This window comes from Tupaia chinensis, unplaced genomic scaffold, assembly GCF_000334495.1.
Source record: "Tupaia chinensis unplaced genomic scaffold, TupChi_1.0 Scaffold149658_1, whole genome shotgun sequence".
Classification (NCBI taxonomy): domain Eukaryota; kingdom Metazoa; phylum Chordata; class Mammalia; order Scandentia; family Tupaiidae; genus Tupaia; species Tupaia belangeri.
The window spans coordinates 1468824-1486409 of NW_006209503.1; positions in this window are offsets into that span (position 1 = coordinate 1468824).

Sequence of the window (17586 nt, forward strand, 5' to 3'; positions counted from 1 at the left end):
TCCTGCTTAGGGAACTCAGCTAAACTTGGGTGTTTCGGAGTCTCCCTGAGCACAAGCTGAGCACCTCAGCCGTGGCTCGGAAATGCCGGCTCGGCCCGGACTTGGGCAGTAAGCAGTTAGCACAGTGCCAGGGCCTCCTAGCCCCTGCTGGCTCTCCCACCTCCGCTGCCGCCCCCACCAGTAGACTCCTCGTCCTACCATGGCAGCTGCCTGCTCAAGCCCGCCGTCTGCCTGCAGAGTGCCGTGGACTTGCTCTGTACTGCACTGTGTCTGTGCATGTCCTGACTGTGGTGTACCGCAAATAAAATGGCAGCAGGTGGCTAACCTCCGACCTCCTGGTGGTTTCTTTTCCGTCAGTTGAGAAGTCAGGATTGTCCGATCAGCCATGGAGCCCCGAGGATGTGCATTCTCCTCCAGGCTCTTCGGTAACCTCCACAGATGCCTCCTGCCAGGAAGCCATCACTGATAGGCCAGAACCAGGAGGAACCGAGTCTGTGTTGCCACTTTTCTGGAGTTGAAGGAGGGGGAGAGGAAGCCAAAAACCCTGTTAAATAAGCTCCAGCTAAACCCCTCAAGTGTATATCATCTCCTTGGCTCGAAGTGACGGGCACTTAGCGGTGAGGAAGCAGGAGGCTCATAGCTGTAACAGCATGTTCCACAGGAGCCCTGTGCAGACCCTCATCCGCCAAAGTTCATGGTCTTTCCTCTAAACTAGGGTTGGTTCAACTGTGGCCCACAGACCGGTTCCATCAGACATAGCTGGGCTGTAGCTTCCTGCCCCTACCCCAAGACCTTATGAATCATGACCTCTGAGAGTAGGGCTCTGAAGTCTGATTTTTATAAGCTGGGCCTGCAGATCAACCCTTACGCCCATAGGAGTTTGGGAACCACTGCGCCACATCCTGCTGGAAGGGTAGGACCTCTCTGGGAGGACAAAGATAGGCAGGGCTTTCCATCAACTCAGACACTAGGGCCCTTAGATGGAGGAGACCTGGTGAGGAAGCAGGTCTCAGATGAAAGGAAAAAGGGAAGCAAGGCAGGGATTTCATTCCAAGCTGGCTGGCCCCCCTGAGAATTCCCTCTCAGAATAAAGCCACCTGCTGGTCTCCAGGCTGAGGCTGAGCGAAGCCAAGAGTTCAAAGTCTCGGCTAAGCTCCGTGGGGCCGGGACGAGCAGGCGTGGGTTTCCACGGCAGCCTCAGGGCCTGGCTTGCATGGGGGCAGGCACCTCGGAGAACAACCGTGGACGCTCTGCAGCTGCCTGTAGGTTGCTGCTGTCTTTTCGGCCTCCCACCCCCATGTCCAGTGCAGCCAGACTGGCCAGTCCTCTGGCTCTGAAGAGCCATTACTGTTGTCTGTCCAAGATCTTCCTGCTACAATTGACTAACAAGTTGCCAAAAGCCCTGGAACTCGTGTGCCTGCTGTCATTCTCAGGGCTGGGCAAGGACCCTGACCTCAGGGAACCTGGCCAAAATGCTTCTCATTCCAACCTGTTCTCTTCTTCCACCTGCATCTGACGGTTCTGGTTAGTGCCTCAGAGTTGAGGTGGAGGTTTCTCAAATGATGGTTGGGACGTTGAGGTGGGGCACCAGAAGGCAGATGTGTAATTGCTACATGGGGGCAGAACAAAGTACTGAAAATAGCTCGGCTGCCCACACCACCGCGAGATTCGGCCTGCCGCTCCTTCTCCCAGATACAACACTAACTATGCGTGCACAATATTTCCTCAAGAAAATGGCTTTTCTGGAGTCAAGAAATCACCTCCTGTACAAAATTCAAGGTAACCAAATCAGCAAAATGTTCCCAGAATGACTCTGGAAAGTAGTTTATAATGTAGAATTCTCACAGTGAGAATTTTCTTCAGTCTCTTTAGCTAACTAAAGAATTGTATAAACAAGGAAAATTCTGGTCCATTCAAGAACAAAGGCCTGTAGCAGTTGTGTTTGCATTTTAAACAATAGCTAAGAATAAGCAATGCCTGTTCATTTACTGTAGTATTTACAAGATTCTCTAAAACACATGACCACGCTCTTGCTTCCCTCTCTTATCAAGTTACTGGGTGCCCTTCAAAGGTACAAACTGCCTTTTATTTTTAAATGTTCCTCCCTCATACCTTCTTAAACCAAATGTCCATTATTACAGGAATATTTCTGATTCTAAGACCCTAAAGCCATTCAAGCCATTCACAGAGGGAGCAGAAAGGCAACAAGTTACCCAAAACTGCGAGGGCAGCAGATCAGGAAGAGAGGTCAGGGAGGCCAGGAGCTCATTCCAGTCTCAGCTGGAGGGCTCGCAGAGAACAGGGTCTAAGCTCTCAGTCAGAGCGGCGCTGCCTGGACAGCACCTCTCTCACAGGCAGCCACCTCTGCTTGTGAACTTCTGTTAATGGGCAGCTCAGTACCTTTCCAGGAAGTCCGTTCGGGACCAGCTCTCAGCCTTAGATAAACTCCTGCACCCAAATCCGCCTCCCATGGACTCCCATCATTGGGCGCTGGTTCAGCCGCTGGCAATGCAGAGTGAATCTTTCCACCCTTCTGCAGGACAGCTTCCAGATATTTGAACAGAGTTTCCTGGTCCTAGCTAAATCTTTATTTTTTCCTCCAGACTAAACATCCTCCAAATCCTTCTTGCAACTTTCTCTGGAACAGCAACAATGTGCCAAAGTCCCTCTTACAATGTGGTTCCCAGAACTTCCCACGGCACAGTGCCCACGAGAGGCAGAGCCTCGTCCCTGGCTCTGGATACCACACCAGCTTTCTCTGGCAGCCACGTTGCCCTGCTAACTATCCCACTCTAGCAGTCAGCAGACTCTCCTGGCCTCTTACAGGGATGACTACCGATGGCATGGCGCTTGACAGAGGTCAAAGCCCTCCCAGACACAGGCTCTCATTAGCGCCTCACAAAAACCCAATGAGGTTAACTTTCATATATCTACCTATCTATCTATCTATATATACACATATATATAAAAATATATGTATATATGTATATATATGCCATAGGGTGTATGGCTCACTGGAGAAAGACAGGGAGAAAGAGAGAAGAAAAGTGAGAAATCCCCTCCCGGGGGAATGGCCACACCCCAATCCCTTCTCCTCCTTTCTCCTCTGGGATTTTGGGCACACACACACATGAGCCTGGTGTGATTTTCAAGCTGCCCAGTCTGGGACTTGAACTGCAGTCCCCAGTTAGGTGAATTAAAGATGAGAAAACTAAAGCCACACAGCCAGGCCTGAGCCATAATCATAATTCCAAACCCGCACACTTCCAAATACATCCATGCTGGCTTTTCGCTTGAACCACGATTAAGGCCAAAGGGATCTCCTTGGCTTCATTTGTTAGTGTCTGTTCACAATCTCCTTTCTGTTTGTTTCTGTTCCATTTTGCCTGCTCGTTCAATTCTGCCCACCCTCTGGTGGGTCTATCCCTTTCTGTTGCTGTTATGTTACAGGGAAGACACTGAGTTAGAGAAAGGCAGCGGGAGAGGAGGAGGTCCCAGCAGGAGGAGCCTTTGGGGAGGGAGTGCAGGGAAGAAAGGAACTCAGAGGAGAAGGCGTGGCGTGGTCTGCAAGCCCATACAGGATGCAGGTGGCAAGACCAGGCTCCAGGCCCCATGGCCATGGTGGGCTCTGCTTCTCTGGGAAGCCCTTAGCCTCTCTGAGCCTGAGCAGAGGGCTCCTGAGTAAGGCTAGTCAGTTCCCAAGACCCTTCCAAGTTCTATGAATCTCATGAATAGAAAAGGCCTCATCATTAATCAGTCTCATCTCTTGTAATCCAGTGAAGATTCTGAAAAATTAGACTTCACTCAAATATTTAACATGACTTTCTTTTGCTAAAATAAGGAAAAGCAAAACTGGCTAGGGCTATAGTTAAATAAATATATATATATATGGCATCCAGCCCTGGTTTTCCGTTGCTGCTATTTGTTTGTTTGGGAGAAAGGGAGGGTTACAGCTACCTCTCAAGATATGGGCCCCAGATTCTCAAGAGGGTGGAACAAGAAACCCATATCCACACCTGACACCTTCCCACAGGACCAGAGGACTGAGAGTCTCACAGCGGGCAACCTCCGCACGTCACCTTCTTACAGGTGTGTGCGGGGAACGGCTCTGCTTCTTACGCATCTCTCCTGTGTCTTCACAGGAGGCCACAGGAGACCATTCTTTGGTCATTGCCCTAAGGTAAGAAATATTGCTCATGTTTTCATTCTCCCGGAGCAGCGACGGCCAACGGAAATAGAATGCCAGTCACCCCTGTAAGTTTCAACTTCCCAGTCGCCACATGTGAAGAGTAAAAAGGAACACGTGAAATTAATTCTAATCGAATCGTTTTACACTCAACGTATCCTAAACATGATCATTTCAATATGGAGTCAACAGGAAACCTTAATAACGGAATACTTACTGTCAGTTTTTTGTTCGAGGCCCTCACGATCCAGCAGGTATGCTATTTCCAGCACAGCGGTGAGCCCTGGCTGCTGCTGCCTCCCCATCGAGCCCGTGTCGAACGACGTTCCGTGGCTGGTTTCCCGGTCTGCATCATCTATCCAACTGGGTGTCCTGGGAGGGACTCCCGGGAAGCAAGAGGGGGAAATACAAGCACCCACATAGCCAGGACAGGAGAGAGCTTGGGGCGGAACCTCGCCTGCGTGGTGATGAAATCCACCATCATTTCACCACGTTACTCTGCTGCCCGCGCAGTGGGGAATGACAGGGGAAGAGTAAGGTCTTTAGTGCCAGACCTGGGCTCCGATTTCAGCCGGCGTGACCAGCGTGAGAACCTCAGAGGTCAGGACAGTTCTTAGTGCTCACTCCCTTACTTCTCTCTGCCCGAATGCCCTCATTTGTAACGTGGGGGTAATATGCACCTCAGAGGTAGCTAGGAGAATGACCGGGGACAGTAGGGCTAGTTAAGTGTCTTGCAAACATTAAGCATTCTATAAATGTTTATTTCCTTTCCCTATCTAATAAAATGGAAATATGCCATTCTTATCTGGCTAAAGTTTAATCATGAGGCAGCTTTGACCCTATCTAGAAAGGGGAATGGAATGAAAAGCAAATCAAAATTGGAGAAAGGAAGCCAGCTCTTACCATCTGCCTTCTTGTTCGTTCTTTAAAAAGCTCTACACGATGTAGATCTAGCCAGGGCAGCCCAAGCACTGGGAGAAGGAGAGATCTTGCTTTGCCAGAGGTAGGTACACCCTGCTCTGTCCTCTAACATTTGTCTCAGAAATTCTGGCGTTTAAACCTCCTCTGCCCCAGATCCAGTAGAATCTTCCTTCGCTATTCTGAGAACTCAGGAGACTAGAATCCCCAAGAACCATCCCCACAGCTGCCCAGGTAGAGAAGTGACCCAGAAAGTGCTCAGAGAGTCAGTAAAAAGGCCCTTCCCAAAGTGGAGGCCCGGGTCCTAGCTGATCTTTGGTCCTCGGAAAAAATAACACCTCAGTGGACCAGCAGTTGGCGTAATGGCTATGTCACTGGACTCCCATGTAGTCAATCGTAGTTGGAGTCCCAGACCCAGTGGTTTAAGCTCCCGCCGGGCACGTGTGCGTGTGTGCCCAAGATCCCAAGAGGAGAATGGAGGAGAAGGGATTGCAGCGTGGCCATCACCCCTGGGGGTGATTTCTCGCTTTCTGTCTCTCTGTCTCTCTCTCTTTCTCTCTGTCTTTCTGGTGAGTGCACACACCCTATAGCAAAATAAACTCTCCAAGAAAAGGAAACACCTCTTTTAATAAAAATCTTCAAATGAGTTTAGGAAGAGGAGCAGCTGAGGGGCACACGACTTGATCAGAAAGTGCTGGTCGGAGTTAAAACTTCTGAGCACTCCCTCCTCTGCCTTCTCAGCACAGCTCCTCTGCCTGCTGGGCCCTCCTCTTACCCCGGACCCACCCTTCCCCATCTTCATGGCCCATAGGAACCCCAACCTCACTTTTCCCACCGCCATGACAGCAGTAAGTGTGCACACACAGATACCTGCCTGCCACCGTCGCTGCCACACGCTCCCCACCACCACTTACCGTGCACACACACCTATTCCCATCACATACTCCTAGCACACGCTCACACACACGTCCCCACATACACAAAACCCCCACTGATCATACACACCGCGTCCGGGCCACACACCCATGTTTGCCTCCCCCCTACACACCAAACACACAAACAGAATAATTGCTTCGTCTCCTGAGTTCAGGAAGCTCTTTGTCACCTTGATTACAGTCATTAAACATCTTAGCTCCCCTACTTGATGACGAGCCCCTTGGAGATAGAATCTGTTTCTCTTTTCATTTCTATAAACTGCATAGTGCTTAGTACATGCTTGGGGCTCAAGAAATATTTCTGAATGAATAAATGACTCATCCAATCAATGCATGTGTGTCTATAGGGTCTCAATGAAGCTCTGGAGAGAACCAATCACGTGTAACCAGCTCCAGAGGTCCTGAGCCGGCCTGGCCTGGAGGCTACAGGGCCGTGTTCAGTGGCTGGTCCTGCCTGGTCCTGCTCCGCTGCCTCGGTCTCATTCCAAGGGAAATATTTGTTCTGTGAGCAAATAAAATGTGAATATGTTCTAATCTGTTGCAAAAATACACAGAGCTGCCTTCAGCCCGGAGCTTAGATCTCTGAGGGCACTTCAAAGAAATGAAAAAATGAAATGTCGTGGTGGGACAGGAAAAGTGTAGCTCTTTCCTTCCCATTGAGAAGGACAAATGAAGGCTGAAAGACAAGTTTCCCCTTGAACGTTTGTAAATAAAACCTGCGAGGGGCCTGTCAGGACTTCAGACACGCCGGGCCATCACAGGCTTTTCTGTCCCGTCATTCTACAGGCTCAGGGACCCCAACCTGTGATCTGGAAACACACACTCACGCCACCAAGCCTTACTGTGTGTCGTGTTTATTTATTCTTTTTATTTTACTTTACAGTGTACATTTCTTTTTCCAACATGAATACCATGCATATCAGTCAAGACAAAGACGTTACTGGATACGTTATCATCAGCACATCGCTTTACTTCTTTTGTCAATTAAACACACTTTTTTCCCTCCTCTTTTCCCCTCCCTCCTCCATTACCCACCCCCATTTTACTCCTATCCTTACTATCTCTAGTATCTACGATTGCCTTCCTACTGCGTGCCATGTTTAACCAATGAAGAAGGCCAGCTCCCAGAAACGTGTGTGTTGAACCCCACCTTACCCACTCCCTGGCCTGTCGAAGCTAATCTCCTGCCCACCAAACATCACAGGCCACGGATTCTGGATTCCGTGTGCCTACATTGTACAAACCGGCAGACAAACCGGCAGAATGGTTGGAAAAGTCAGGAGGAAGAACCCGTCTCAGAAAACAAGGAAGAAAACTTTGTATTTTGTTTGTTTCCTACTAAGGAATTCTTAGAAGTTCAAACCCTCCCATAATAAGCTGTCATCGGATACACTTGTTTCCGATTACGGCCCCAGGTCTGATTGTAGGGTTTGTAAGCCTTTGACAGAGGAATGCAATGTTTCAGCGTTCTCTTAGCCCAGCTCTGTCCCTTCTTACAGGCTGGGACAAAAATAAATAAATAAATAAATAACGTCCAACTATCGGTTATGGAAACCTGATGTGTGCAAATAATACCATTTATTAACTACCTAAAGAGCGATGGTGTAAAATCCACACGGTGGATTCTGAAAATATAACCCGGGACTCCTCGTTTCCATAGTCTGTAGGTGTGAGCCTTCTGTGTTGAGCTGTCCCGAGGTCAGGTATGCCTACTTAGAATTCTAGGGTAAAAACAAGCCTTAGTCGTTTCTTAGGGTACAGTCTTAACAGCCACTGACTGTTCCTCATTGGTGTTTGAAGCCTCTCAGCAAATTGCAAGTGAGAAAGGTGAGTGTCATCATCTCTCTCATTTTGGCAGTAGGGAATCTGAGGCTCAGAGAGGTCAAGCAACTTACTGGGATGGCCCAGCTAGAGGCAGAACTCTGCTTTGCATATATGACCCCAGAGCTTTTCCTGTTAGCCCCAGAGAACTGATGTATCCAGGAACCCACCCTGCATGGAACGTCACGGGTGATATTGCTACTAGTTGTTATTTACAGTAGCTGCTGTTCTCTATCTCGTTAGAGCTCCTATTTTTTAGCATGTATAATTTAATTTAAAAACAATATAGTACTAACCCAGTCTATTCAAAAGGCTATATGAAAACCTTTGTTTCCTTTAAAAAAGTAGATTATCTTTTAGGCTACTCCATTACAACGTGGGATTGCAAGACCTAGCTGGCGTGTCCACCACATTCTTGTGCTGACTGTTAACCTCTGTCCTAGGAGTCAAAGTGACAGCCCGCAGTGCAGTCCTAACTTGGGTTGGCAGCTGTCACTCACAATGGCAAGGGGCCGTCTTATCTTTATCTGAAACAGACAACAGGTTCTGGCCAGATCTCCAATGCTAAAACACACATGCAGAAAGAGAGAGAGCAGGGTTCGTGGTAGCAGTGTTTTCAACCTCGGAAACTTGGAAGCAGCCTAATCTTCAACGTTAGGGAAATGATTAAGTAAAAAAATTATATTATTGCCATAAGAAGGTATATTAGGCAAACCTTAAAAATGGAATTTATCAGGACCAGCAGTTAGCATAATGGCTTTGTTGCTGAATTCCCATGTAGTCGACTGCGGTTTGAGTCCCGGACCCAGTGGCTTAAACCCACACTGGGTGCATGTGCATGCATGCCCAAGATCCCGAGAGGAGAATGGAGGAGAAGGGATTGCGGTGTGGCCATCCTCCCAGGGGGTGATTTCTTGCTTTCTATCTCTCTGTCTCTCTCTGTCTTTCTGGTGAGCGCATGTGCCCTATGGCCAAAACCTCTCAAAAAAAAAAAATGGAATTTATGAAGAGTGGTTAATGCCCCAAAAGCATGACTATGATATAATACTAGACAAAAAGCCAAGTTATAGATTTTCAAATATCTCTTTGCTGTATAAAAGCAAAGAAAAAAGGCAGGACAGGGCTGGCTCCATGGCCTGCTGATTGAGGCAGGCAGATCCCACATGGCAGACCACATGTTTCGAATCCTGGACTCAGCAGCTCGAGAAGTTTGCAGGGCACCTGAGCATGCCTGCCCAAAACCCAGAAAGAAGGGAGAGATGGGGAGGGGGTTTGATGTAACCACTCCCTATGGAGAGTGCTTTCTCCCTCCCTCTCTGCTTCTCTGTGTCTCTCTGGAAAGTGTAACCTCTGGGAGAAGAAAGGAGGGAGGGAAGGAAGGAAGAAAGGGAGGAGGGGAGGAAGGCAAGAAGGAAGGAGAGAAGGAAAGAGAAAAAGGAGGGAAGGAGAGAAGGAGAGACAGGGAGGAGGGATAGAGAGAGAGAGAAAAGGGTACACAGGAAATATTAACTATTCATTTCTAGCCTGATGACGCTTGTTAGTTTATTAGTTACTCGCTTCTTTTCCATTGTTTCTGTACTTCTTAATTGTATACGACGAGTATATAGTGATTTTATGATTTCAAAGGTTTTTAAAACTTTTTGAAGACCAATTCCCAGTTTGGGTGAATTAAAAGACTGATTACAAAATTTAACAAAAACAAGTGATTACGGGAAAACTGCAAAAAATGAGATTATTAGATATATGAAAACTCTGATTGGAATAAGGCCATAAATTTAAACTTTTTAAAGTATCATGATATACAGGCATGCCTGCCAGTTGAAAGAACAATTTTTACTTCGGATCCCACTCCCTTACAAGTCCAAATTTTTAAAATAACAAATGTAACAGCCTGAGGATTCTGTTACTTGTCTTCCTGGACTGGGGCTCAAAACGGATCCAATCAGTCCCTGACTTGGCCATCAGCCCTGATGAAGGGCTCTGGGAAGAACTCTCTGGCATGTGGGGTGGGGGCGGGGAGGGGGTGCAGAGGTCAGGGGAGGAGCGAGTCCAAACCTCCCCTGTTCTGTTCCCCTCCCACACACCTGGTGTGGAGCTTCGTCAGTTACTCACTGAAGGAATTTAAAACCGTTCTCCCTCCTCTGTCGGAGCTAGCAGCGGCAGAAGGACACGCTGGGCTGACTCCAATCATTCTGAGGCACTCAGATCGCCTGTAGCCCACAGCCAGCCTTCCTCATTCTTCTGTGGATGCAGTCCTGTTCTGGGGTGTTCTGGGCCAGGACTAGGAGGCATCTAAAGAATGCTTTCTGATCCCCGCAGTGCTCCGTCCAGGTTTCCTGCTATTTCCTCTCACCTTTTTGCTCACACCCTTCATACCCATGGATGTGTCTTCCCCTTTCCCCTTTCCACCTGTCACTCCCCTCTCCTAGGCCTTACTGTGGCTCCTTGCTGGAAGAATCAGACTCAAATTCCTCAGCTCTCCAATACACAGTCTCTACCCAGCTCCGTCCAAACTCGTTTCCCTCTGCCCTTCTACCACCCCCCCCTTCACCCCCATCTGGCCCCACGGCCAGCACCCTGCCCAGCTCTCCCCTGCCCTGCAGGCCGCACGTCGCTGGCCCGCAACACAGACATTCCATCAGTTGGAAAGAGACGTTCCTTCACGAAAATAGAATAACGGAACTTTGTCCAAATTATGCTGAAAGATACCATTTTCTCAATGCTAAGTTTTCCCATCGATTTTTGTTAAACCTTTGGCACCAGCAGCTCTGCCTCTCTCGAGCGAAAACCCACAGATGGCAAAGCGAAGGAACAAGTCCCGGGTGAATAATCATGGAAAACCTCAGCCGCAGCCCATCACGTGTCTTCCCACAGCCTGTTTATTTCAGACACGTGCTCATGGATGTGGCTTCATATGTACACGAAAAATTAATTCCCATTTTCTACTAACAGGATTACTCTTGGTTCATGTGATAGAATTGAATATGATATGTTTTTGTGATCGTCTTTAAAAAAAATAAAACTCACGATGTTCTACGAAGAAAATGATGATTGCTGTGAGCCAGGACACCTCGGCGACTTTACAGACTACTGCAGACACAGCACACCCCGCAACGCACACACGCCCAGGCACACTTGCGCCGTCTTCACCTCCATACCCTCTTCTCTGCTAAAAAAAAAGCTCCAGCATTCAGCAAGGTCCCACCCTGCATGAAGACGCTTCCCCCGCTGTCCTGAGATCTGACAGGTCTTAGTATCTTCAGAAATCAATAAAGAAGAGAGAAACACAACATTGGAGTAGTTTGGACGAAGGCACCAAGTGAAATCTGTAAGAAAGTACCACCTAGAGAAAGAAGGCATGGGAACCTTTTCATTCATCCCAGAGAATGTTATTGTGGCTCTTCCTGCAAAGATCAGTGATAATCCTGGCCAGCGAGCCTGAGTTCATACAGAGGAAAGGGGAGAGAGCAAGGTACTCCAGGGTTCTGAGTTATGCCAGACACTCTGCTACATGCTTTGCAAATATTCTACACGGGCACTTCAAAAAGGTTGCAGAAAAACAGAATGAAAATACAAATTTATGGGACCAGCAGTTAGCGTACTCCCATATGGTCAACCGCAGTTCGAGTCCCAGACCCAGTTGCTTAAACTCACGCCGGGCACGTGTGTGTGCGTGCCCAAGATCCCTAGAGGAGTATGGAGGAGAAGGGATTGCGGTGTGGCCATTCTCCCTGGGGGGTGATTTCCTGCTTTCTGTCTCTTTGTCTCTCTCTTTCTGGTGAGCGCACACACCCTATAGCAAAAACTTCTCCAAAAAAAGAAAAAAAGAAAAGAAAATACAAATTTATTTTGATGCACAAATGTTGAAATCCCTGTGAATTCATAATACACATTTTTCCATGAACTTATTGAAGACCCTGCCCCCTCCCTATTCATTCCTCTTGGAAATGGTAAGGTTTGCCTTGCTATCTCTATTTTGCACATGATAAAACTGAGGCTCAGAGAGATTACGTTATTTGTTGAAATATGTTCACTTGCAAGTGGCAAAGCTGTGATGGAAACCCAGTGCCATGGCCACACCTAGGCACTGGACAGACGCAGCTCTGTGACACAGTTACACTCCCATTTTCCAGCTAGGACCCTGGTGTGTGTTGACCTGCACCAACAGTCACCTAGTTCGTAATGATTTCCTTGAAATGGGAAACGGGGCTTTGGCTCCAAGTTCATGTTCTATTCACACTCGGCTGTCACAAGAAGGCCCAGGGATCATGCAGTAGCCTCAGGAGAAGACAGGAAGTGTGGGGAGCAGAGAGATAGCGTAACCCACAGAAGTTCTCCAAGTAAATAAGGAGCTTCTCAGACATGAGTCTAGAGCACTATTACCACATTACCACATGGATTACCTAGTTACCATTCCCATTTACAAGGTGTACGCAGAGTTGTAAATGAATGCCCCCCACACTCCGTACTCCGTCAGGAATGTGTGGGCTGGACTGGGTAAAACATGGATCCTGTAATGAACAATTACATCTTGGCATTGAAGGGAGCTTAACACGCAGGGAGGAAGGGGAAGACCATATTTAGCTCTCGCGTTCGACTGTGACAGAGATAGACCGTGCCAGAGCAGGCCCTGAGGTCAGCGTCCAGGTTCACGACCAAGTGGGAAGGTCTAGCTGAAGCCCAGATAAATACCTGAAACAGGAAGTGCGGAAAGGTTGGAAGGCGGTTCAAGTCAAAGGGCACGTGAATTCTCCCAACCAGGAGGCAACCTGATGAAGAAAATGCCTCTACGGTCAGGCCAAAAGGAAGGCCTCTCAACATTAGTCTTCCCGCTGCCCACAGAAGACCTTCCATGGGCGCTAGAGTCTCCCAGGAAGACCAGCAACACCAAGGAATCCCAGGCAAGCCAGGGGTGAGGAAGACTTTCTCCAGTTGGCCCCTGAAGGCCTTGAATCTTTCTAAGTGGAAAGTGGTCTTCCCATCTGTTCAATACTGCCCAGCCCCAGTGGTGAGGGGGTGCTGCTGGGGAGAGGGTGAGGAAGTGAGTTGAATGAGTCTTGGAGGAGGCAGAGCCCTCCTTCTGAGCTGGCTTGGATTTAGTCGTAGAAAGGGGAGCTTCGAACATCTGGTGCGACATGAATGCCTCTGGGCCACTAAGGACTGAGGTGAGGCTCTAGGGTCCCATCAAGATCCGTGCAACCCAAATCTGACCCAGATGAAACTCAGTGTCCCCAAGGCCCAGTACCGCTGCTGGGGAAACGGAGATCTTCCTCTGCACACACCCTGAGCCATGGCAGAGAGCAGGTTACCAGCTGCTCCTTCCTTCCCGCCATGGGAGCAAGGCAGGAGCTGGGCACAGGTGAACCGAATCCACACAGCGGTAACCCGCCACCCCTCCCAGGCACAGTAAAATTCACATATTCACTCATCCTTGGGTGATCACCTGCTAAGTGCTGGGTGCTGTGAGTCTGTTTGGGGCTGAGGAGCTCAGACAAGGAGCCCAGAGAGGGAAAGGAGTTTGTCCCGTGGACAATACCAATGCACAGTGTGAAATTTGCTACTATGGAAGGAACCGCAGAAGGGATATTTGAGGCAGCCTTTCTCTGTCTTTTGGTTGATTGTTTTTTGTTTTTGTTTTTGTTTTTTGAGAGGTTTTTGGTATAGGGTGCATGCACTCACCAGAAAGACAGAGAGAGACAGAGAGGCAGAAAGTGAGAAAACACCCCCCAGGGGGGATGGCCACGCTGCAATCCCTTCTCCTCCATTCTCCTCTCAAGATCTTGGGCACGCATGCATGCACACCCAGCATGAGTTTAAGCCACCAGGTCCAGGACATGAACCGCGGTCGACTACATGGGAGTCCAGCAACATAGCCATTACGCCAACTGCTGGTCCCTGGTTGATTGTTTTTAAGCACTTATGAGATGTATCTCACGATTCCAAAATGTGCAAGGCTCTTGATGTCCTGTCTCCAAAATACCCATCCTTGCCCCTCAGACTTGTCTCCTCCCAGCCCTAGCATCCTACGGTTTGGCCACATATAAACGTCGGCAGTCCTGGGCATGCCAACCATCACCAAGCCTCCGTGTGTGTGTGTGTGTGTGCTGTTCTTTCTGCCTGGAAAGTACCTCTCTGCTTGCTCTGCCCAGCGAAGTTCTAGTAATGAATCATTCAAGCGTGGACCAAATGGCGACTCTCTCAGGAGGCTTCCTTGACCTTCACAGAAAGTAGTCACTGCTCCTTCATGTGTACACCCAGAACCTGTTTGCAGGCTTCTATTACGACACTGTAAACATTGTATAATAGCTATTTGTTCCTGTGCCCTTCCCCGCCCCCACCACGCTGCCAGCTCTTCTCAGACAAGCCCCAAGCTGAGAACTCCAGCGATTCAACTAATGTTTATGGAAGAGAAAATGAAATTTACTGCTGTGTAAACTCCCATGTGTCTTACCTTTATAATGGCCTATTAAAAGTGATAGCCCAGCCTCATGTGATAGAAGGAAAGACTCTGGTCAAAGACTCATCCACTCGTGGGACTCCATAGTGTTGCAGTCCATGCAACAACAGAAATACAGTAGTAAAATCCAACTTTTGTTTTTTTAAAGGCTATAATGCATCTACTTAGCTATGATTGTCTAAGCATTAGAAAACAGAATATTAGAGAATAATACCCAAGAAACTGCTAATAGCACACGACACCTAGAATGTGTACAGGCTAGAAGGTGGTGTAGGGCTTTGATTTTCCATTCTGTACCTTTCTGTGATACAGAATTCTTGTCGTGAGTCCCTGCTACTTTTCAAAGAAATAAGCATTAGAATGAATCCTATGTCTGCATCCAAAGTGAACCAATGAAAATTAGGTTGATGGTTGGGACCAGCAGATGGCATAATAGTTACATCACTAGACTCTCACATTGTTGATCATGGTTTGAGTCCTGGTCCCAGTGGCTTATAACTCATGCCAGGCGTGTGTGTGTGTGTGTGTGTGTGTATGTGCGTGCATGTGTGCGCCCAAAATCCTGAGAGGAGGGTGAAGAAGAGATTGTGCCATGGCTGTCCCCCCAGGGGGTAATTTCTCGCTTTCTGTATATCTGTCTCTGTCTCTCCAGGCAAGTACGCATGCTCTACAGCAAAAATCTCTCTAAAAAAATAAATGAACAAAATTAGGTTGATGGCTTACTGAAAGACATGTGCTAGAGTCTCCCTAGAATGTTCATAGCAGCACCATAAAAAAACAGCTTAAACTGAAAACTACCCAAATGTTCATAAACAGTAAAGCGGACAAATCAGTCATAATATTGTCATCCAATGGAATACTAAACAGCTAAGAGAATGAACAGAACACAACTACACATTACAAAATGGATGACCCTTCCAAACATGACATTTCAAAAAAGAAGCAGACACGATAATATGTACTCTATGATTCCATTTATATAAAGTATAAAAACAGGCAAAATTGATCTATGACAGTATAAGCCAAGGCAGTGGGGAAGAGGCCATGGAGGGGGAGGGTTGGTGGCGTGAGGAAGGGAGCTTGTAATATTCAGTTTCTTTCTTTAAAAAATAATTATTTTATTTATTTATTTATTCATTTGTTTTTGACTGGAGAGAGAGAAAGGAAAGAAGCCACCAGGCCCAGGACTTGAATCACAGCCATCCATGTGGGAGTCCCCACCTTAACCATCATGCCACCTGCCCCAATGTTCCGCTTCTTAATCTGGTACTGTGTGTACAGAGGGGCTTCCTTTATGAAAATGTACCCAGTTATACACTTACGTTGTGTACTTTCCTGCATGTTAGACTATTAAAAAATTAACAAACACACAAACTAGGCTAAAATTGAGGTGCTTGAGCATTCCCTTACGTCAGGCTGATAACCCCTCTTGAGAGTCAGATGCCGACCTTCCAACCTCCTAGACACCCAGCAGTAAGATAGCATGGACGCGGGAGGTGAGCCGTGTCCTTGCAGTTTACGAGCCCCGTGTCCTGCCCCCAAAGCGGACCCTGAGGACGGGAGTCACCAAGGACCTGAGCATCTCCAGAAGTCACAGCTGTCCTGCAGTGATGCTGTTACCAAAGTGTACGTCTTTAGGAATGCAATTTTGCTTTTTGATGAGAAAGAGTGCAGAGAAGGGAGAGGAACAGGGACGAGAAGTTTCCAGATGAGTCTGGGTTAAATTAAGACTGCCTCTACCCAGATTATCGGCAAGAAATACTCTCATCCACTCATTGCCGGACTAGCAAGAACCACTGAGGGAAGGCGTCTGCTGTTTCTAACACTGCCTGTCATTGGGTTTCAAGTGGCAGTAGGTGGGAAATCTGCGTGGGGGTGAGGGGGAAGGGCAGCCTGGTCGTCCCTTTCGAAGCCGAGTGATCAAATCCACAGACAGGGCATTTGGTCTGGGGGCTCCGTCACCAGGTGGGCATGGATGATCTTCCCTTTGTCCAACTCAAAATAAACACAGCCCCCTCCACAGGCCAGGCAGAGCCTTAGCGGAGGTGGGTGCTTACAGACCAAGCCAAGAGCCTAAAGAACCCGGCTGCTTTACCACCCGCTCTCCAGCTGCCACGATGAAGCAGGCCCGTGAGAGGAGCCACATTCCAGCCCCCACCAACCCCTCGGTCTGCCTTCCAGCAGGGCTGTTGGGAGGTGTCGTTGCAAGGCCTTTCCTGGGGAGAACAAGTTCTGAGCTAGCCTGCTCCTGCGTTGGGAGTTCAAGTCTGAAGATGTCACAGCACGGGTTAACTCCCCTGGTCATATGAAACTCACCACCGAGGGCATAAAAGGAAGCAAAAAGAGAACTCTAAAGGGTCAAAATAGATTTTGCCAAGTCTACAAATTCGTCCACTTCCTCCCTGGAGGGACACTCTAGCTCTCACTCAGAACCCGCGGACTTCTTCTCTAGGCCCCATGTCAAACTCACTCAGCTTGCTGGCCTCCAAACCCATGGCAGGTCAGGGCCGGACATCTCAGTAGATGTAAGAAGCTACAGAAGAATTCGATGTTGTTGGTTAAGAGAGATTTTTGCTATAGGGCACATGCACGCACCAGAGAAACAGAGAGACAGAAAGTGAGAAAACACCACCCAAGGGGGATGGCCACACCTCAATCCCTTCTCCTCCATTCTCCTCTCAGGATCTTGGGCACGTATGCGCACATGCCCAGCATGGGTTTTTAAGCTGCCAGACCCGGGACTCAAACCACAGTCAACTACATGGGAGTCCAGCGATGTAACTATTATGCCATCTGATGGTCCGAAGAAGAATGTTTTTAGTGCATTCAGAAGTTTGGGATGACAACAGCAAAAAGGGACTCTACCGATCAGACATGGGGCCCCAACAAATCCAGCAGGCCAAGGGTCCTCCAGGGGCCTGTGAGGAGAAGCAGGGTTGCCATGTGACTGGCTCCAGAGCCAGACAGCTCTGCCCCTCTCAGGTGAGCCCACATGCCCTATGGCAAAAACCTTAAAAATAAATAAATAAAATGGGAGTTATCACGGGCCCTGTGTAACAGGTTGCTGGGTCAATCAAGTGGATCAACACAAGCAAAGCGCTGAACCCAGGTCGGCCCAGTGCTGCCGCTGCCCCTGAGCACACCCAGCTGCGTGGGGCGGCAGCACAGAGAGGAGTTCCCGGGTGGGCTCTGGAGGAGCCGGCTGGTGACTCCCCGATTACTGCATGCTGGCTGGGCGACCTAGAGCAGGACCTGCCTCCGAGGGCTGT